Here is a 23,250-nt window from a genome sequence, read left to right as displayed (position 1 = left end):
GTGCACGTATAGCTATATACGCACAGGGCCACCTGAACTCCCACACATTCCAGTGGAAACGCGAGCGAGAAAAGAACTTACACAAATGAAGCCGTGCACTAACACACTTATGCGAATGGCGCTGTGGGGAGCATTCACCGATGAGGGGCACTCTCGTTGCTATGCTGCTGAATATACATTCGACGCTCAGTATACAACAGGGAAGGGCAGGTGCAATAAGAAAACGAAAAAAAAAAAAAGAGCCGCCTGTAAAGCACTCCCCGCTGGGCGAGAGCATCCAGCCCCGACCCTCCCTCTCCCCCGCCCCCCTAACACGCACACACACACAAAATATCGCGAAAGCATCCCACATGCCTCTTTCAGGAGCATTTCACTTCTGCATCTGCCATCCGCCACCATAGCGTTCAATGATTTAGACCGTTCTCTCTATATTTTTGCCTGTTTCGTGGCGATCCGCATTTCTCTGCTTTATTTCTGTATTTCTATTTTAATCCGAAAGAACACCATACGCAAAGCCCCACTCGGCAGATGCATCAAGAGCGGCCCCCATAAAGCCAACTACGGAAAGGAGAAGCAAATTCGGGGACGATAGTAGGCTCCATGGGCTCCCCGAGTTCCGACGTTTCGTGCAGAGGTGAGTGCGTTACTAAGCTGTTTGTTCGATTATTTTGTCGCCTCGCTTATTCTTGCTTTCGCTTTCTTTTTTTTCATCTTACAGCGTTACACCAGTGATGAAGAGGACGAGGAAAAAAAGAAAGAGCACACCGGAGTGTATACGAAGGGCATCCCGTTTGAATCGTCAGGCCAAACTCAACCTGCCAACTAATTCCTCTCCTGCGCTCGCTCCTCTTCGTACCCTCTCCCACCAAACATACGTTTTGCCCTTTTGCTGCTCTTCTTGTTTACAAAGCCCCGAGAAGGCAGTCAACACTTGAAAGGTGCGTCTTTGTCAGTATTCAATCGACTCGGCGCGCAACCGACAGCCGTCTCTCTCTCTCTCGCTCTCTCTCTCTCTCTCTCTAAACACGTCCCCTACATTTAAAAAAAAAAAGGAGAAAGAGGACGGTGCGCTGGAGAGTAATAGAAAAAAAAATGTGAGGGTTCAATCTCTCCTTTTGGTGCACGGCGTGGCAGATGTTCGAGGTTCGATAGCACGGATAGACTGAGTGCAGCTGCCGCTTGTTGCCACGACCTCCCCCCCCCCCCGCTAACCGAAGCAAAGGGGGATTCCCCTTCATCGCGCCTCGGACTCGTGCCCAAAGCAACACATATGGAGTCATGTAAAGCCGATACAAAAACATTACAGAAGTGCAAAAAGCACGGTTGTTGTCGCGCCGACGAAACAAGCACGGGACATTCGTTGCTGGGAGTTCAGACGACGGAGTTACGTGCTGAACACAGCGTCCCAGTTGACAGCCGTTCGATCGAGGTAACTTAACCAATATTGCCCAGCGCAATATGAGCGAGTTATCAAAGAACTTTAGGAGCAGCGGATCCAAAGTTAGCCGCCGGTAAGCTATATCGGTCCTGCGTACCACGGAACCCATGATAATTTTGGTTTCTGCGCATGAGCTGGTGCGGGCGAGGCTATTTTTTCTTTAATACGCTATAATGTCTCTCTAACGTACGCGTCCGCAGTTTTTAAAGCTGTCTATTGAATTCGCTAAAGGCACTATAAAATGTCGACCCGTACAATATGTTCGGAAGTTCTCGCAGCCCACTTTTTTTTTCGCTTCAAATACAATCTCCGTTTTACGTCTGAATATAGTGGAGTACCGTAGTCTGCCTGTGATGTCTAAGGGCCAAGAAGAGGCGCATATGTCACCACTGGCACTCTTTGGCCGCCATTGGCCCTTGCGCCATAAAACCCTATATACAGTCATCACCATCATCATCATCATTCTCCACCGTTTTCATTGAGCTGAATGTGCCGTCGCATAACGGCCACCGCGAAATTAAGCGGTCGCTCGGCCAACAGTGGCCCGGCAGCTGCGGCGGCTGTCGTTCCTTCACCGTCGCACCCCACCGATGACGAAGAGCAGGATTAACGCGGGCCTCAGTTTTTTAGAAAACTTCTGCAGGCGGAAGATGCACAGAACAACTTGGAGCACGGGAAATTGAATAAAAGAATAACTACATGGTAGAGAATAGCCCTGTGGCCTTGATTTCAGCGCAAGTGCTGTCGATATCGCGCGCAACAAGAAAACGGCTCCCCTCGACGAGCTTCGCGCAGACGCATAGTGCGTTTCGCTTAAATCGCAACTCGGAACTTAGAATTTATATGCTTCCAGAGAACAGCTGCCTACGAACGATGGCGCTTTAATTTTGATAAACAGTGAAAGAAGCAACGGGCTTTGCTAGTATACTAAGAAACGTGAAGAGACCATGTACTTGCTCCAGGACAACTGCACAATTTGTGTTGATCGATTGATGCGTGGAGTTCAACGTCTCAAAGCAGCGTTTGAGGCTACAACAGACGCCGCGGTTAAGCGATCCGGATTCATTATACGACCGCCTGCCGTTCTTTACCGCGCTCCGATATCTATACAGGTACGAGGCTGCTCTTTAAACCTCCCCCCCATTTGACTGTGGCGGTCATGGCCGGGAACCGAAGCCGCGAACTCGTGCCCAGCGGCAGAACGTCATATCACCGACCCGCTGGGCCGGGTTGACGTTCAACTGCCTATAGTTCATAAATAATGGCAACTGTGTATCAGCGCAATTGGTGGTCTTCTTTCTTTTAATGCGGTTATAGCATTCTTAGGATATCCCACGTGTACTTTCCGGAATGTTTGTCTGTGTACATGTTAGGTTGTATTTACGTCTGTAACCGCATTTGCGTCAATTTGGGTCTCTGGGTATCTGCGAAATTCCTTTACATTTGTATATGTGTGTGTGTGTGTGTGTGTGTGTGTGTGTGTGTGTGTGTGTGTGTGTGTGTGTGTGTGTGTATGTGTGTGTGTGTGTGCGTGCGTGCGTGCGTACGTACGTGTGTGTGTGTGTGTGTGTGTGTGTGTGTGTGTGTGTGTGTGTGTGTGTGTGTGTGTGTGTGTGTGTGTGTGTGTGTGTGTGTGTGCGCGCGTGCGTACGTGTGTGTGTGTGTGTGTGTGTGTGTGTGTGTGTGTGTGTGTGTGTGTGTGTGTGTGTGTGTGTGTGTGTGTGTGTGTGTGTGTGTGTGTGTGTGTGTGTGTGTGTGTGTGTGTGTGTGTGGTGATAGAGAGAAAGAGAGAGAGAATATCTGCAGACATGTGCTACGCGCTTGCCTCGCTACATGGCTCAGCGTATCCGGAGGGACTAACCTGGGCGGCTTGCACGAGAATTTAATAACGAAAATAATGACGAATTTTAAAACGCGTTCTTAAATTTGTTATTATTTTCGTTATTAAATTTTCGTGCAAGCCGCTCCTGGTTATATTCAAGCAGGCTCTAGGTGACCTTGTGTCACCGCCCCGTTTCAAAGGGCATGCCAATAATAATAATAATAATAATAATAATAATAATAATAATAATAATAATAATAATAATAATGATGATGATGATGATGATGATGATGATGATGATGATGATGATGATGATGATCTTCATCGACGCCCGAGACAGGAGCCCGGTTGCATACACGCCTGGGACATGACGCGTTTCAGCGGTGGCGCAGTACGGCATTTGCTTGTACATTGCTTCAATGCTAATTGCATTAACTTCGACATTCATCGTGAGATGGGTTCTGCCGGAATCTTTTTTTTTTCTTTCTCCCCCTCTCTCTCGCTCTCTGGAGGAGAATGGGACTTTATCGGACGTTGAGAAACGGGCACGAGAAACTAATTGTCAAGTGCTGTCTCTGAACTGTGTGAGTCTCTTGGCACACACAGAAGTAGCTCCGCAAGAGGTCAAAACGGCGATGCATACGACAACCATGACTTACAAGAGAGCGCAGATCAGAATGCCTTAGTAAATAACCAGCGCGTGGACAGTCGTGACCGCGAATGCTGAGTGACAATGACGAACATTCCCACGAACTGTCTCACCTTGTTGATACATAACGGGGTTCGGATAACGCAAGAACCGAGCACCTTTGTGAAATTTCCATCACGAGCTCGAAACAACGCACTTCTATACAGCCTTATAATGGTAGCTCACGGCCCCGAAAGGGCGAGTGCGATAAACACGCACCACTCAGGTAAACAAAGGCAGTTGCAGCGTTTATTTACTTACGCGCCGCTTCAAGTAGTGTGTGCACTCTTGTTTCTTCCTTCGCGATAAACAGGCGGCGGTATATTTGCAGCGCGCGCATTCCGAGCGCTCGAGCACTTTGTTGTTAAGTTCGATACGGCGCTTTAATCGCTTAGAAACGGCATTCTGAAGTACAAGCGCGAGTACACACTAAACATTTTAACGCCCTCAAGGCTGTAAATCAATTCGTCGCCATACGAGCACGACTAGGGTGTTAACACAAATACAAGCATCCTTATTTGATTAGCGCCCTTAAGAAAGGGTGTTTGGCTGAAGTAAAACCAAAATGCCGCCCTTAGCACATCTTACGAGTCGTTTATTAGAATTACTACGTAAACAAAGGACAATAAATTCATAGTTAAACAAGCTACGGAATGAATGCAGGCAGGTGTATACGAACGCAGAAACTTCACGTGCAAGAAGGGCAATTAACCTATCCACTGCGTCACAAAGGACTCATGCTTCAGCTTTTTAAATATTGGTATAAGTTGATATTCGCCTCGATGTCATCGAGGGAAACTTGAAGTTGTTACGGATGTCGCGAAGCCACATCGCAGTACAGCAAGGCTGTACGTGACACTGATTTCAAATGCATAAATGTTTATTAAGGTGGAATATCATACATAGCGATAGCATGGAAACTATCTACAAAGACATCTAGAGACTACGAGTTACAGTGATGTTACAATATTGGTCTTGTTCCAATCTTAACCGAACCTCCGCCGAATCCCTTTCCAACGGCCCTGCACGCGCATACCTAAAATGGCTACCCCTACGTCACCCTCGCCCCATCGTTCGTCCAATCACAGTGCGGTGCGCGCAGTGCGTGCACAACGGGGATTCAGGGTAACACAATCCGGAGTTCCGTTGTCTCGAGGTCATTGCCACAAACCCTTGCTGTGCCTTGGGCCTCTTGTCTCGCCACCTCGCAAGACAAAGACCCCGTAGGAAAAGACTTTCACGCTCGTTGTGGCACATGCCCCGTTTGCGGAATGTTTCCGCAGGGGCGCGGTCAAGAGGCAGAGGGTCGACTTCAAAGCAACGGCCCCTCAAACGACACGCCGAAGCTCCGCGGTATCTCTGTGTATAAATTCTAGAGAAACTCCAACTGGTACCATTCTACAAGAAACATTTGCCAAGGTCACATCTTGCATCGCAGAAAATGTGTTCGTTACGGTTGAAACCCAACATTTTCTACAGCTGCAACGGCAGCTTTCAATGGTAGCGAACACGCTACAGAAGGTGTACGGACAACTTTAGTCTAGGGTGTTCATCTTTATTGTGTTTTGATTTTCTCGCAAACATCCTTACACTCTTAAAAAAAAAAGTTTGCACCTTTTGGGGCTTATTTTCTCCCACATCAACTGCCATGCTCGCGTTTCCTTTTTTTGGAGACCCTACGCTTTTTACTGTGCTGTCGAGAACGATATGTCAGACTGAAAATTAACGCGCATGCCGTTCGTGACCTGGAACTATACTGGGTGCACAGCGTTAAAGAAAGGAAATGCGGGGCAGATAGATGACGATTATCGTAGTGGGACAAGATAAACCACAAAGGGTGCAAACTTTACGAGTGTACTATATAGGGTGCCTTGAGTAAAATTTGCGCTAATGGGTCTTGTGTAAGGTGCGAAACTGAACTACATCATTTTTAACACCCTTAGAAGCGTTAAAAATGTTTAATGTGTGTGTATGCAGCTATAGAGACGAACCCGTAAACAAAAGTACGCGACTCGCGTATAGACCATTTTAAGTGCTTTGTGCAGCGGTCGCTCTTCTAGAATTCCAGGAACTGAAGAGAAGCGACGTGCAGTCAGGATTATGCTCCCACAGAAAGAAACTGTTGCAGAAACCATCGGAGATTACTGTCAGTGTAAGCGAATATCTGATGTGTACCGAAGAAATCAAATGTGTACACACTAGCAAAACTTTCGAAGTATACTGCTAACGTCGATAACGGCGTTTGACGATAGCGGCACGGATCATCGTTTAAGTTGTTTTAGTAGACGGCGTGACAGCGTGACGACGCCGCGATGACTATGGTGTGACGAACGAAGTTAGAGTGAAGACAACGGTGACGATGACGGTGACGACGGCACGACAACGGCTGGGCGTCCGCGCTTGACTTTTCGGTTGTCTTACACTGCGGGAAGCCTGACGCTCCTCCGACTGGCCATTCGCTTTAGAACCGTGCAGATTTCACGCACGTCGTGAGATGGTTTAAGCGAAGCTGCATGTGATAAGTCGGCAAGATGAAACGGCGAATCTCGACAAGGAACGCTGCGGTGCCCAGCAAGGGTGCATCCCATGGCGGCGGAGAAACGCGACACAGCTAGAATGTACTAGACTCTAACAGAGCGCCATCACAACAGTCAAGCCTTCAGACGTCACAAAGCTCTTGCGCACAACTTTCCGTGCTAATGATGGAAAATCGACGGAGGCGAAGCGCGGCGCAAGAGTAAGCCACTCTCCTCCATCACCATGAATACAACAATGCCTGTCTTGTGTAACTTTCGGTTCTCCTTGTATTGTCATTTAAAAGGCGCGTGGTGAAAAGGAAATCATTGCCAATTTGCATTTTCCAAACATTTTCCAAAGAAACATTTTGTCACAGATGGCTAAAGCAGCTTGAGTAAGAACTACGGTTGTGCAAGATGGAATGCAGTGAAGCGGACATAAGATAATCATGCGATGAAAACTTTGAAGTATAGGCTTGCTCAACTCATTCGGGAACAACAGCTGAGCTACTACTTAACAGCATTTTGACACTTAGATTTGATGTGACAAGGGGAGTGCGGCAGGGCTGTCCTTTGTCACCTATATTGTTTGTGCTTGCGATTGACCCGTTGTTAAGGCGGTTTAGCGAGAGCCCGCTCGTAAGAGGTCTTCCTATGCCGGAAACCGGGTGCGTAAAAGTATCAGCGTATGCGGATGACGTCACTTTATTTTTACGGGATGGGGACAGTCTTGTAGAGGTATTTCGTATTTATAATCAATATGCTTCAATGTCAGGGGGCAAAATGAATATGAGGAAATGCGAAACATTAAATTTAGGTCGCGCCGAGATAACACTACCAGGGGACATTAAACAGACCAAGCATATGCAAATACAAGGCATCAAATTTTGTACAAGTGGTGTTTCACCTCACACGTGGCGAGACATTGTCAGCTCCATTAAAGAACAGTCGGAAGCAGTGACTGCGTCGCCACTACCGCTGGCAGAAAGGGCATTCTTTATTAAGAACGTATTGTGCAGTAAACTGTGGTTTGCTGCAAGGGTAGCCCTCCCGCCGTCACCAACAGTACGCGTAGTAAACTCACTTATTTTCTCGTGGTTCTGGTTAAACAAGTCGCAATACGTAGCGCAGCAATTTTTGCGTCTGCCGAAATCCAGCGGAGGATGGAGCTTGCTGTGCATAGTTACATTTGGTAGGCTGTTGTGCACTAAAAGTACATGTTATCTACTTGATGATGATGAGTATCCACCGCTGGTCTACGCGGTACCTAACCGTCTCCCAAGGCAAAGTCTTTCTACAGCCAGAATAATGCTCAATTCTGTTTGCCTGAGTTGAGACTTTGTATTTGTATGTGCCCCGGGTGTGTTTCGTAAATTCGAGGCTGACAATAATGCTTTTGCATGGACGCTGAAATGATGTTTTGTTATTGTTGTTGTTGTTGTTGTGTGGCAAAGCCAGTGTCAAGCAGACACCATTTATTATTTAATTTGCTAATCTATTTTGTTTACATCAAGTATGATGTATTACGTGTGCTATACCTTATATTGTACTCTTAAGTTCATACCACAGTTGTAAGCGTGTCTACGGATGAATAAATTTCCTTGTCAACTCATGTCATTGGATGCTCGAACGAGGGAGGACGCATCGTCACGTATTCTCTAAACGTTCTAATGACGAGTAAGTTGCACGAGACATCGAGCATGTTCTGGACCTCGCGTGAAAATTTGAATGGCGCCGTAGATGTCATGTGCTTCCAACCAGAGAACACCTTGCACATTGGCGTGTTCTACCGGACGTCATTTCCATAGCCATACTGAATCGACTGTAGACTACTTAAAACACGGAGAGACAAGCCCTTCAGGACCGTGCCTTATAGCGCAAGTCTTGTAGATGCTAACATATACCGCATGTTTCAAGTGCCTGTGGATATTATACTCACAAAAGAAAACCTCCCTTGTTCGGAAGACTCGTCCTTGTAGCTGGCATGCATGCGTTATGGCAACAGCGATACTTAGCCAAAGTGCGCGCGAAATCTCAGCGTACAATGTAGCCATTGCTGAAAAAGAATTCGTAATCTGAACAAACCAGTGCAATATGAATTGATGGCCCACAGCGCGAGGACAACTTCCTGTGCCAGTGGTCTTCAAAATTGTGAACAGTTAGTAATGAGAACGTTTGCCTACAACTTTTATTATACTTATATTCCCTTTCTTTCTTTCTTTTTTCCTCACCGCTTTACACAGTGCTGTAAGACGTTCTTCCAAGCGCCCTCATCTGCTGTATAAGTCGTTCGGTTCAGAAAGTTCCACGTCTGTTGCAGTTGGCGACAGTCATGCGATTCTCTTTGTTTACTGGTTATTCGGCTAACTTGTTTTTCAGTGTCACAACGATGTTTGCAAGCTCTGTAAATATGCAATAAATTCTCTTATTGCCTGTTTTCCTTTGTGGACGACGATCCTTAAGCTATTACTTGTGCCCGCAGCATTTGTGTGTTTGTGTGTGCGCGCGTGCGCGTGCGTGCGTGCGTGTGTGTGCGTGCGTGCGTGCGTGCGTGTGTGTGTGTGTGTGTGTGTGTGTGTGTGTGTGTGTGTGTGTGTGCGTGCGTGCGTGCGTGCGTGCGTGCGTGCGCGTGCGTGCGTGCGTGTGTGTGTGTGTGTGTGTGTGTGTGTGTGTGTGTGTGTGTGTGTGTGTGTGTGTGTGTGTGTGTGTGTGTGTGTGTGTGTGTGTGTGTGTGTGTGTGTGTGTGTGTGTGTGTGTGTGTGTGTGTGTGTGTGTGTGTGTGTTATTAGATGTATTAAGAACTTATCCCATCCAGTCACAGTGAACACATTTACGTTCGCAACTTGCTTTTGCTAGTTCTGTTCAGTATATAGCGGCATGAAGCACAAAAAAAAATCCTGAACATTGAGCAGCAGGAAAATTGATCCCTCTGCTCATCAAAAGTAGTTTGATTTTACACTCATGTGCCAAGATTTGCTAAACATGTCTAGTTTACTAAAAAGCGCGAACATGTCTCACGAGATGATTCGACGTGCCGCTTTCCATCAGCAATGGGGAAGGCATCGTTCTCCCTTTCCTGAAATGCCTGCAGGCGATAATAAAGTTGTGCACGCGCTTCGAGGTAACAGTTTAATTGCTAAGAAAAACAAAAACGCGACGCGACTGACCCTACACTAATTAAAGATTTAAGTACTCCGTAATTACGACGACTCACTAGAAAGCACACATATAATCATTCTAACACCTTAACCTTATTTTAATGGAACCCGCAGTACCTCGGAATTGAAATATGTAACCTTGACGAATTTATTGACGATTCATCATAATTGCATGACTGAAGGGGGGCAAAATCCCATGGACTAGAACATTTTTTTTGGACTGACGTCAACCGAGTACATAGTGCGCATTTATTAGTATCGTGTCGTCCTGGCGGTGCACGCATCGTCTTCGTGCCTCACATAATTGGTACGGTCAATCCTTGAAATAAAACTGTTGTCGCGAAAGCGTCAAACGACCCGTTGAACTAAACAGCCGGCGGCGTCTCTAGCGGCGAAACTTCCCGTTGGCTGCGACGCCACGTCACGCACCCCCGTGACGCTGGCTCGCTCCCCATGGTGGCTCGGGCCTCCGCGGAGCAGAGCGAGCGAAAGGGAACGCCTGCTGCCGCGATACCGCGCGAGGGGAGAGGGCATCGCCGCGACGCCACGTCATCTCCGCTCTCGGAGGCCTGTGCCATTCGGTTATCCGCGCGTTCCTTGTACGCGCAAGCTTTTACCTTCGTTCTAACTGCGCCTCGGTACTATAGGCCAAATCAAAACGTGCCAAGCGCCTCAACGTGTTCGCTTGCCGGCGAGGAGCTAGACCAAAAAGCGAAAGGCCGGCCACACGGCGGCGTTCAATTGGACATTAATGCTTTCGCATTTACAACTCATAAGAGGGATTTAGGTGTCCTCGGATTTTTTTTTTTTTCTAAACAGTCTGTTGGGCGCACGCAATGTGTGCAGTTTGTGCGTACGTTCTATGGATGCAGTTCATTGAGAAACGTGCAAGTTGTGTGAAAAAGCTGGTCGATTAAGTCTAAAACACGCGTATTTGTCGTTTATGAAATTTGGCTGTCACACAGTAAGAGTGGCGGATAATTTCTTCTTGGTCGCCAGACCAGTGATTCCGCACGTCAGTCGTACAGCAGCTGCGTTGCGACCGCCTGCAGCGCAAGTACTTTTTTCTTTTTTTTTTTTTGCGCGCGCGCTGCCAGAAAACACGAAGCGCGGTAGTTACTACGGCGGAAGAAGGAGCGCGAGCTGTTGCCTATGTATATCAAGACAAACTAGCTGTTGTGCTAAGTGCATGCGTGTCCGGTGAAAATAACAGTCGGAGCAGTCGTGGCGTCCAAGAAAAGTAACAATGATACTAAGAGATGTAAATAGTGGCATACCCGACGAGGGCCATTCGAGAAATGAGAAAAAAAAAAAGAACGCGTCGGCAAAATGAGCGCCCGTGCTAGTGAGCATGGGCACGACGAAAGGCAGAGCAAAGAGGCATGGTTGGCACACATGCTGGCGTCGCAAATTGACGTGTCGGACAGAAATAACACGCCGAGCTTTACGGAAAGGACGAAAGCAAGCGCTAATGTGTCAGGCAAAGAAGAAAAAAAAGTAGAGGGGTGGGGGAGTGGCTTCAGCGAGAAACAACAGAACTATTACCGCTCCAGCTGACTTACAGGAAGTCAATTGCACCCCTTCTTTATCCGGCTACAGCACGCTCTCGGGTGTCTCTCCTCTTGTGGAGCCTTAGTTTCGAGACATGTTACATGTCGCACGCATACCACTAACATTGACATTCCTCACCAAATATTGGAAATAATTACGCAAGGTAAACGCAGCGAGAGTCTGTTTATAGACCGTTTTTTCGTAGTCGCCGCCTATGAGCAGCGCCATACTGGCTTGGGTGAAAGCGGTCTTTTGCATGGCAGGTATATGCTTGGCGGCAGTTTCTGGCGTTTGTTTTCGCGGTCGTGCGGTCTGTTTAGTATGACGTGCGTCTTCTACGTAGTAAACGGTTCTGTGAGACGTGCTGAAGTGGTTTAAGGCGTCATGGCCGGAATTTCTGCTGGCGTTGACGTGGACAGAACACGCAGCACGATGTGTGCGCGCATATTCATGTCTACAATCAGCCTCGGAGATGAATTGTGTATTTCAGAATGTTCCAGTCACTAATGTGACCTTATTGCAGTATTATCCTCTATTTCTAAGCTGCGGAAACATACGCGACGATCATAACAGCGTGATCGTGGGTACCGTTCTGCTACGATAGGAGCTGTGATGTTATACTTTGGCAAGCGTTCAAACTGTTCGCTGCAGGTTACATTGCGTGACTACTTGGTTCGAAGGGTGAGGTTTCCGCACCTGAATAAAATAGTTTTGGCAAGTGATAGCAGCATACCTTACAGTCTGAATTACGCTTGTCCAGCAAAGGGACTGTTTACGAACTGCGCGAGCGTCCTAAGCAGTGGTAAGTGCTGGATTACATATATCTTTGTTCTGTATACCGCATGGTCCAAGCATACCGCATCAGCGGTTATATATTTATAAACGTTGTGCGGCGTGACTATGCGAGGCCCTATTGCGGCGTTAGCCCGTTTTCTCTTGCTTTTTCGAGAATGAGGATGATAACGGAATTTCTTTTTCGGCTGTGTTTGTTCCGTTCACTACGACGCACTCACACGCATTGCGGAAATTTTGTCCTCAAAAATAGGCATTGCATTCTTTTTATGCGATCCTTCATATATTATGGTTGTATGCAGGCAAAAAAGGCAATGCCGAAGCGCACAGCTTACATATGTACCGTGCTGGTTCACAAACCGCAGTCATCGCTGTGTTGAGCAGCGCCATCGGCCTCATGCAGGAAGGCTAGCGTAGACATATGGTAATTTGAAGCCTACTAGACTTGAAATGCGCGAGAACGATGCCGGTGCATCACAAATATTTGAGTGCGGCTGCCGCTTAGATGTTTTGTGGTTGCCTTAGGCTGGCCGTGCACGAGCATGCGCTCTTATGTTTATGCTTTGCTCCCTACGCCAAGCGATCAGATATTGAGCAGATTTACCATTTCATGCTGCTAATACAGAGACACCGGGTTTCTTTGTTGAATTAAAACCGATATAAGTAAAATAGTTCACAACACATACACACACCGCGACTGATAATGTGCGTACACCGCGGCTTATAAAACGCGTCACATTTCTGCGCTCCCAAAAGATATTTCAGCCTACTGTAGTTACCGATGCACCGAAAGGCTTCCCTGACGACCTTATATGAACGGACACGGTGTAAATTTCACAAAATACCATCTAAAACATCTCAAAATCGTTCCGCAGCACGCGACAGCAATACTTTCAAGCAGCGCCGCGCCGGATCGCCCAAGCCAGAGAGGAGGAAAGGCTCTCCGCGCGCCCTATCCTCCTCGCCCGATGAAACGGTCTATACTCAATGCATACAGTTCCCCCCGTTCGCGAACGCACTGTTTTCAGCACCTACTAACAGAATTTGGTAGGTTTGGACGGGTTTGTGTGGTGGCCGGCGACTTTAACACTCCGCATACTGCATGGGGTTACGTTAAATCGCAGGCTAAAGGGACCCGCTGATGGAATGCCATCTGTAACATGAGATACACACTGCTTACCGACCCAAAGCATCCCACTCGGATGGGCAACAGTGTATCTAGTGACACCTGCCCTGACCTTACCTTCGTGCGCAATACTGGCACAGTCGTTGTGCACGGGCCTTTAGAGGAGCACCTTGGTAGTGACCACTGCATTGTAGCGACCACCTCGTCATTACGGGGTGCGCGCAGGCGCGAGCGAAATGTGCGTATAACGGATTGGGCGAAATTCAGGGAACGTCGCCAGGACCCACCTGAGCGCCAAGGGTACGAACGCTGGCTTGACTCTCTCGCACAAGATCTAGAGGCCACCACGAGCACACTGCGCACCACAACCGAGACACCAGACATAGACCCGCATTTACTTCATCTTTGGAACGCCCGCAGAGGGTTGACACGACGATGGAAACGACAACGCCTCAACCGCAAACTTAGGAAACGTATAGATCATATTACACGGGAATCCGAGGAGTATGCAGAGATCCTTACGAGGAATAACTGGCGAGGATTTTGCGATCGCCTCTCAGGCACATTGAGCACAGCAAAAACGTGGTCGATTCTTCGCTCACTTGCAGATCCCACCACAACAAAGGGAAAAACACTTCAACAGCTGCGCATCCTAATGCACGAGTACAGGGACGATGTCTCGACACTCCTCAGAGAGCTAGAGAAGCATTTCATACCCAGAGGCCCGCCGCCGCAGTACCCTGACTATCCTTATGTAGGCGAGGCGAACGAATTGCTCGATGCAGACATCACATCTGACGAGGTGCGGGTGGTCCTACAAGACCTACGCCGCAACACGGCACCGGGAGCCGACCACATCCGATTCGCCACCCTTCGTAACCTTAGTGACGCGGATATTAACCACCTCACCCATATCTTCAATGATTGCTGGCGCAAGGGCATGCTTCACCAAGCATGGCGACACGCCGACATCACACTGATCCCCAAACCGGGCAAGCCTGTTAAGGTTGAAAACTTACGACCCATCTCCCTAACATCCTGCATTGGTAAGCTCATGGAGCATGTACTCTTGCGGCGTCTGCAGCCCTTCCTCGAAGAAAAATCATTCTTTTCTAACTCTCAATTCGGATATCGGGCTCATCTGTCTGCCAAAGATGTGCTTTTACGATTGCGGGAGGAAGTCATATAGGACCTCCGTCGTCCGCCCAAACGAGAGCACTCATCGCCTTAGACCTAAAAGGGGCATTCGATAATGTTGAACATGACCTCATCCTTCGCAATGTTGCACATTCACACTGTGGAATTCGTATGTACAACTATATCCGCGCATTTCTTCGAGATCGCACAGCCACCGTAGGAATGGGACCGCATCGATCCGGTACGATTCGCCTTGTAGGACGTGGGACACCCCAGGGCTCAGTTCTTTCCCCTACTCTATTCAATATCGCGCTCACAGGGCTCCCCCGGCTACTCGACCAGATCCCTGATGTCGCCCACGCTATTTATGCGGACGACATTACTATCTGGTCGACACGGGGTTCCGACGGAGCCATCCAGGACCGACTGCAGCAAGCAGTCAATACAGTTTCCGAGTACGCGAGAAAATGCGGCTTAAGATGTGCTCCGGAAAAGTCGGAGCTCATAATCATTCGCCCCCGGAGCCGTTCCTCTACTCCCCTTATCACTGTGCACGTGTATGCCACACCGATACCACAGGTTAATCGTGCTCGTATCCTCGGCCTACACGTCCAAGCGGATGGCAGGTCAAACTACACTGTTTCCCTTCTATCCAGACAGATTGAGCAATTTCTGGCCATGATCCGGAGGGTCTCTAACAGGCGCTCGGGCCTTCGAGAAGAGGACCTGCTGCGCTTGGTGGAGGCATGCGTGATCAGCCGTCTTACATACCATCTCCCATTTCAGCGGTTGACCCAAGTGCAACAACTTCGCATAGACGCAATGATTCGCAAAGCGACGAAGCTGGCCCATGGCCTCCCGAACTATACTTCCACACACCGTCTCCTTAACTTAGGGACACATAACACACTAGGCGAGTTGCTAGAGGCACATTGGGTCAGCCATCGCCAGCGCCTCCTACTCACTCCTACTGGCCGCCATCTTCTCACACGGCTAGGATACTCTGTCCCACCCCTTGAGTCTGAAACCCGTCAAACGATCCTGTCATCAGCGATACGCCAAGCACTAAGTATTCATCCATTGCCACGTAATATGCACCCCGAACATGCACCCCCGCAAAGCCCGTGTACGATACATTGGCCGCATGCTTGCAAACATTCCGGAAACACATACTTTATACACGGACACATCACGCACTCAAGAGGGCTATACCTCGGTAGTTTTGGATGGCACCGAATCCCTGAGAGACTCTGCTGCAATGCCCGGTACAAATGCCACTTACGGCGCAATTCTCGGTGTTGCTCTTGCAATTCGATACGCCATCCGTGTTCCTGAGGAAGTGTATATATTGACGGACTCGCAACAGGCATGCCGGGCGTTCCTATCAGGACATGGCATCCCGAGAGTGGCGCACCAAATTCTCAAACAGATCCCGCAAAATACACCAACCACACCTCCCCGCATCCACTTACTCTGGACCCCTGGTCATACCTCGCTGCCGGGTAACGAATGCGCACATACGGTTGCCCGAGAAATTTCCCTCCGGGCGACTCGGCGTGGTGAGGCGACTAGTTCAGAGTGGGGGGATGCCTCGCTCCGTTACAAAGACATACTCCGTCATTATACACGCATTCTTCGCACCCACGCCGCACCACTGCCGTCCTTCTCGCGGGAGGAAGCAGTGGCATTACGCCAGTTACAAACCGCAACTTTTCCAAATCTTGTCTCTCTCAATAAATTCTACCCACACTGTTATGTAGATCGTTGCCATGGCTGTGGCAGCTCGCCCACAATCTTCCACGTCACGATTGAGTGCACTGCAAACCTCTTTCCTCCCTTGCCAACTCTCCTTTACCCCCTACGCAACAAAGAGCTGTGGGACGATGCCCTCCGCGACGGACCTCCCGAGGTCCTCCGAGCTGTGATACAACGGGCTCGAAACATCGCCGGAATCAACTTAGGGACCCTGGACTGAGGGTTCCTCCCACACTGCTCTCGCCATTCAAATATTATTAATAAAGATGTTTTACTCTCACAGCTAAATCTAAAGCTAGCGCGGAAGCTACGCAGACGCGGAAGGCATTACAGCTTTGCTACATTTTCATACTCTACCGCGGGTTTAACAAACAGTTTCTCGTACACGCACCAATAGGTCTCTCCCTCTTTCAAACAGCGTGACGTTACCATGAGTGCCCCTCCCACATGCCTCACCTCCGAAGTGCGCGCTGGTTGGAAAAAAAGAAAAGAAAAAAAGACGTTCAGCTACCGGTTCTTGAATAGAAGCGCATGCTTGTATCTAAACTGCTACGATCGCAATTTTATGCGTACTGTTTTTTTTTTTTTAATGACAGCACCTACGAACTTTGCTGAGAAAGTAATCATCCTCGTTTTACTGGCACAATAACGTAGCGTTACTGCCAAGAGCGTGGCATCGCCAAAAATGCCTCTTCCGAAGATCATGAACAGCCACAAAAATTATACGTCTTTTGTAAAGCGCATATTTTACCACAGACGACGAACATTTATCGGGTACCGAACGACACTTTTCCTAAAGGACTGGTCTTGCTAACAAAAATTGAATTAGGGAAGTTAAACACCATATTTTAATTATTTCGCTTATTACTCATCGCTGTACTAATGCACGAAGCGTATATAACTAACACACAATTCTTGCGATGGCCTTCATCACGCAGACCACCAGGAACCACCACATTGTTCACTCCCTCAAGAAGAAAAGCCAGCGTAGCCAGCTGTCCATCACGTTTTTTACCAGATACCGACGTTCTCCGACACACAGTACTGCTGATCTGCCTTACAAGATGATTTTGGAGGTTCACGAAAAAGTAAAGAAAAGAAAACACGTTCACGTGGCGCACACGTGCATCAAGCATTGCGCGACTACGCCCCACTGAGAGCTGGCGGAGCGGCGTTTTGCCAACCAGAGCCAGCGCACGTGTGCTGGTGAGGTCACGCTATGACGTCGCAGGCGCTGTGTGACCTATTTGGGGAGAGGTCTATGTATGCCTGTGCATGCACAACGTCCGTATACTATTGAGGCCACAAACAGTACGACACAGGGGGCAGCACGTACGTGAACGACCGCTGCAGATCTATGGTGATGATAACGCTTAACGGGCACCAAACCAACTTTTAGGCTTTGGGAGACGCCCTGTAGAGTTTCGCACGCACAAAAAAAAAAAAGAAAAAGTACGAGAAGGAACTCTGGCGCTGCGATAGCCTACAGCTATCATGAGGATGATTGTTAGTACACTTTTACTTGCTTATCTAATCGTCGTGCTCGTGCCTTCAAATGTTCTTGTGACGTTATTTAATACTATTTATTTATTACATATTCATTAAAGATTTCTAAGTCCACATAGTTTTCTAAACAGAGAAATCCAAGTTATCTCCGCGAATATGCGTAATCAGTGAAGATTCTTGCACTTATAACGCCATATTTTGATTAAAATCATTAATCTGCAATATGGCAATGCGCCGCTTAAAACCATAAGGACGAAGTTTACGCAAATTCACGCACAACCCTTCCTTTCGACGCTGGCTAAACCGCCGTCTGAGACTTGCAGCTTCCGCGAACACGGGATAACGCCAGAGTTTCATCTAGTAATTTAACTCTATGCAGACGCCGCAGTGGCAGCTCTGAGTTATCTTAAACCACATGGGGTTCTTGAATGCGCATCCAAAGAACACCAGAATTTGCGCATTCCGCCACAGAAAACCAGAACGAAGCAGAAGAGCACCGCGAAGAATCGTGGGAGGCTTCGCTCGCAGCCTCGGACCTGGAAGATCGGCGCAAACTGGTTAAACGCAGTAGCAGTGATCGCCAACGGCTTTCCGGACCAATGAAGCCGCCCGCCCTGTGCGAAGAAATGCCTTTCACGCCGATTCAAGAAATAAATGTCTACTTTCTCTAACTCTCTCTCTATTACCGTAAAGCAGCCACCAGGCTAGGGAATCGAATCTGACAAGTCATAGAGAGCCACCGCGACGGTTGACGCGGCGAAAAACAGTCGACCACGGAAAACTACATTTACAACACGTGAAAACGCTCAGTAAAGTTTTCACTGCTGACGTGACATAAAATTTATTTTGATTGTGTTAGTTTGAACTATCTTACTGACACGTATCCTACCGGAGTTCCTACCGTATCCAACACCACTACGCAACATTGACTCATTTATCAACCAAAATAACTAATATTTCATTACGTAGTTTATAAGCAGCGTCCACATCAATGCGACGCTGGCTCGCCGCGTTTCCAACGCATTATCATGATGCGATGAGCCAGAGTTTAAGTGACGCGCGTCAAGCCTCGTGCAGCATCGTCCGAAACAACCTTTCGCTTGCAAAATTTTAGCAAGCGCGTCCTGTCTGCGAGAGGAGGAGGAGAGTCTCGCTTTCTTTCTCTCCCTCTCGACGCGATGCGCTAGCCGTTTATGTGAAGGCGCTAGAGGCGACTTCGACTCCTCAAGCTAACAACGGCTGGCCGATTCAAGTTATGCGCCTGTCTGGCTGGCACATAATCACCGTTTGCGTGGATATGGTGCTGAAAAATGATTATGCTATCAGGTGCTGTCGAATTCATTCAAACGTGGCTGCTGATTCACGTGGCTTGTGTGAGGAAGTGTATCGTCGACACGTATTTCTGTTACGCCCTCGCTGCAGTTAGCGTGACATTCAACCTGCGAGGTTATATGATGACGTTGATTTAAACATGAGGGGGTGGGTGGTCTTCTTCGCGAAATTTATTTTAATAAATTGTGCGTGCTAATAATTATTTCGCTATTGTTCCCGTTTGCACACCCTTGTCAATACAAAAAAAGAAAATAATATATTAGGAACCTCGTCGCTATCCAGATGTCCGCACGTGTAATCGCGCGCTCGTCAGAGCTGGCTTCCCTACAGTAAGTGTTCTTCGGTGGCGAAGCCCACTTCTGCGATGCCATTCGCTTTAAGCAAGCGTTTTGTAGTTATTTATCTGAGCTTCTAATCTAAAATGTCACCATGGAAAGCATATATGTCGTCGGAATGAATAACTGGTGAGCAAATGTGCACAAGGCTCGGGTTGATGCCTGGGTTCTCTCAGTGCTAAGGCCGGTAATAACACGATTGGGCTATCGGCTCGACATCGAGCACTTGCGTGCGTTTGAAATGATCTAACAGAGAGCGATGCATCGTGCGGTGTTGTGTGCTCACTACCGATAACTATTTCAGTATCTGGTAACCATTAGCAGTGTGACAGAATGTCCGGGACGTCAATGGCTATGGCGTCGCGCTGGTTAGCTGGAGGTCGCGCGTTCGATCGCAGTCGCGGCGGCCGCATTTCGATGGGAGAGAAGTGCAAAAAAAGAAAAAAAAAAACGCCCGTATACTTAAATTTACGTGCACGTTAAGGAACCCCAGGTGGTCAAAATTATCCGGAGTCCCCCACTACGGAGCGGATCATAGCCAGAGCTTGGCTTTGGAAGGTAAATTCGAAAAAAGATCAAGAACAGAAAACACGCGCGCACACACACACACACACACACACACACACACACACACACACACACACACACACACACACACACACACACACACACACACACACACACACACACACACACACACACACACACACACACACACACACACACACACACACACACACACACACACACACACACACACACACACACACACACACACACACACACACACACACACACACACACACACACATAAGTATACTGTTGGTTTAGGTGACAAGGCAGCTCGACTCCAGCGATATCAGAAGGGCGACATATGACCCAAGAAAAATCGTAAGCAAGCAGGCGGTTGTCGAATTGAGGCGTCAAAGAGTAAGCGAACCTAAGTGCATGGCTCGCGGTCAGCCCAGTGAGAACCACATTGAACGCATTCCTGGCGTTAAATCGCGGCCGTATTTCGACAGGAGGGGCGGGGGGGGGGGGCGAAATGCGAAGAGGTCTGTGTTGGGTGCATTGGGTGCGCGTTAAAGAGCCCCAGGTGGACTAAATTATACCGGAATCGCCCACTAAAGCGTGCCGCACAATTATACATCGTGGTTATGGCACCTAAAACCTCAGAATTTTAATTAATTTCATTCCAGGTGGGGCGCGTCCATCTCACGCTTCGCGACAATAAAGTTCTCATCATGGTCGAAATCCGCACCACCGAGTATCCTCTATAAGCGTTAATCACGCGGAAAACGTTCCGGCCGGAACGACGGCACAGTAATCGTGCAGTGTATAAAAGTGAATGCACCGACGACGGCACGGCGAAACTATGCCGTTAAGACTTTCCTTAGGGTTGTGATTTTAAATAATTCGTCAGCCACAACCGAGAAACGTCACGCTGAATGCTGGCATGACGCAACGCTTTCCACCGCATGCCAGGTACAGAGAGAGAGAGAGAGAGAGAGAGCCACGGACGACGTTTTATTCGAAGCCACACGACCGATCGCCGCAATCGGGATGGCGCAACGCAAACCGGAAATCGCCTCCCGAAGGACTGCGACTGCAGCCGCATGTCAACGCGAATTCCGTCACGCGCAGCAGACTCGAACATGGGGAGCGGCGCAGCGTTCTTCTGGCGCGCCTGCAGTGGTACAGCCGGCTGCTGCGGTCTTGCGTGGCGGACTGCACTACACACAGGGAGACCCGTTCCCCGGACGCGACGACTGGAGAATGTTATGAGGCGGTGCGCGCCCCATCAATCAGGGATTCGCGCAGCAGTCATCTGCGGCCGCCGACACCGAGGCCTGCCGCATGCGAGCAGCGCAGACGCCGCAGCAGGATGCTGTCGGTGGTAGGGCGAGAGAGAGAAAGAGAGAGGGCTCGGTCGGTCGCATTACGCAACGGGGGAATTCCCCTCCCGTCACTCCGTCCGACCCGAGCGACGCAGACACAAAGGTCACTTGTTCGCGCTACCTGGAATGCGGCCCTTTTCTTTACGGCCACCCAGTGTCCTCCTCCTCCTTTCTCTTTCCCAGAGGCATGCGCTCGCAAGCCCCGGTAGCGTGACCCCCGGAAATTCCATGCAACACGACGCGGAGCCGCCGGCGCGAAAGACGTTTCGCGAGTTGTCGCCTGTATTGTCGAAATGTCACGCTGGCGCCATCAGCCACAGTTGCCTCGAATGTCGCGCTGTCATTTGTATAACGGATTGTGCCGCGCTGTGACTGTAAGGCTTATTTTACGCGCTCTCGTCTTTGTTTCATTGTCTTTGTAAGCAATGAATCAATGGGAGTGCGTAATTATTGCTTTGAATTGCTAACTGCGCCCTCGTAGGTACAGGTGCTGCAACAGAAAATGTCGATGCTGTTTAGCCCGACTCATGCTTGGGGAAGGATTCGAATGATGAGATATGCCGCTCTTTCTTGTCTGACCCTATAACTTCAATATAAGCATAGTCTTGGCTTATCTCCGCGCCTGCAGCAGTGTAAGTGTTTGTCGATTCGACGTCTTCACCCACGTTTCCGCGAATCACAGGCGTGCAGAGTGGCGTCCACAAGAAGGTGACTAATCTCTAGACAACGCATACTCAACACGGCGTATTCAACGGCTCACGTTATCGCCATACCAGCTAGGCGGAAAATTGCTAAGCATCTGAAATGGATGCATATAAAAATCTGTGACCAGGAAGGAAGTAATAAGTAATTTGCGCTTATTATTCTTTGCACTTAACCGACGCACACGATGATGATCATCACCATGAAGAATCATACGAACGCTATGACGATCATGATCGGCGAGTCTTCTATGCTTGCAAATTTCCTGTCACACAACCGAATTATCTGCTTTCTTCGGCAACGTTTCCCTTCGTTTGGAAGTCATTTTACTGTAAGCGGCCACCGGTTAATAAGAAATTAGTTGTGCTTTCACGTGCGGCGTGGTCGCTATGTGTAAATCCCACACGCCCACTCTAAAGGATTGGCCAGGAATGTGCTCTGCGCATTACATGACCGACCAATTTCGACTTCGTCCTTTAAATTTCAAACAGAATATCAGTGACACCCATTTTCTCTCTTATCCATACTGCCGTCCGCGCATGACACTGCTTCTAATTACCATATTTGTGGATGTACAGGTTGGAAGATGCTCTGAGGCAAATAAACATCCGCCCCTTGTGATGACGAATAAACTCGCACGCAAACGTGGAGCGGGGGATGTTGCTCCCCCCTTTCCACCTCTCCACCAAACCTATGCGGCGCACACCCGTAGTTGCATCATCTAGCCCTGCAACAACTAGTGGCTGACATCACGCAATTCTGTGCACGCAACTAACACCGACGACGTCTCGTCTTATCGCCGTCCCCCTCTCGCCCAAAGCCGTGCCCGCCACGAAGGGATCGGCCGGGGTGGTGCACCGTGAGAGGAGATTCCTCGAACTGGGCGCCGCGCTTGACTTGAGTCATGTTTACAAGTCGTTCGTCGAACTCAACCGCCACGGGACGGGCCACCGACCGTGATTGTTGGCGCCCTCCCAAAAAAAAAGAAGCAATGGCGTCGCTACTCCTCCCTCCTCCTACACTTATATGACGTCATGCGATGTGAAAGAAAAGCTTCACTTGCACGCGTTCCCTAACGAGCCGACAAAGGGAGCCGTCGTCGTCTCTCGATTGCGACAAATAACCGGAGAGGGGCAGCGAAGTACAGTCTCCTCTTTTCGTTTTATGGCATTCGACAAAGCAACGGCGCTATTCAAGGACCGCGGACAAAAGCAGTTGTAACGTAAGTGAGAGCGGCATGCGACTTCGGCCCTCTAGACCAACGAACTCGGAAGCGATTACAGCCAGTTCTGCGGGAAATATTAGCTGCGTTTATATGCACGAACTCGATGCGAGCGGGTCGAATCAGAAATCGGCTTCATCTAGACCGATCCGACCAGTGGGTTGGAAGTATTTGCATGCGCTTAACGGGCGGGGCGAGTAAACCCACCCCCTGCAGGCAGGCTCAGCCGTCTTGTGTTCACCCAGCACGTCCGACCGTTTCCCTCGACAAGA

Source organism: Dermacentor variabilis, chromosome 2 (assembly GCF_050947875.1).
Source record: "Dermacentor variabilis isolate Ectoservices chromosome 2, ASM5094787v1, whole genome shotgun sequence".
Lineage (NCBI taxonomy): Eukaryota > Metazoa > Arthropoda > Arachnida > Ixodida > Ixodidae > Dermacentor > Dermacentor variabilis.
Note: the sequence above shows the minus strand (reverse complement) of the source record.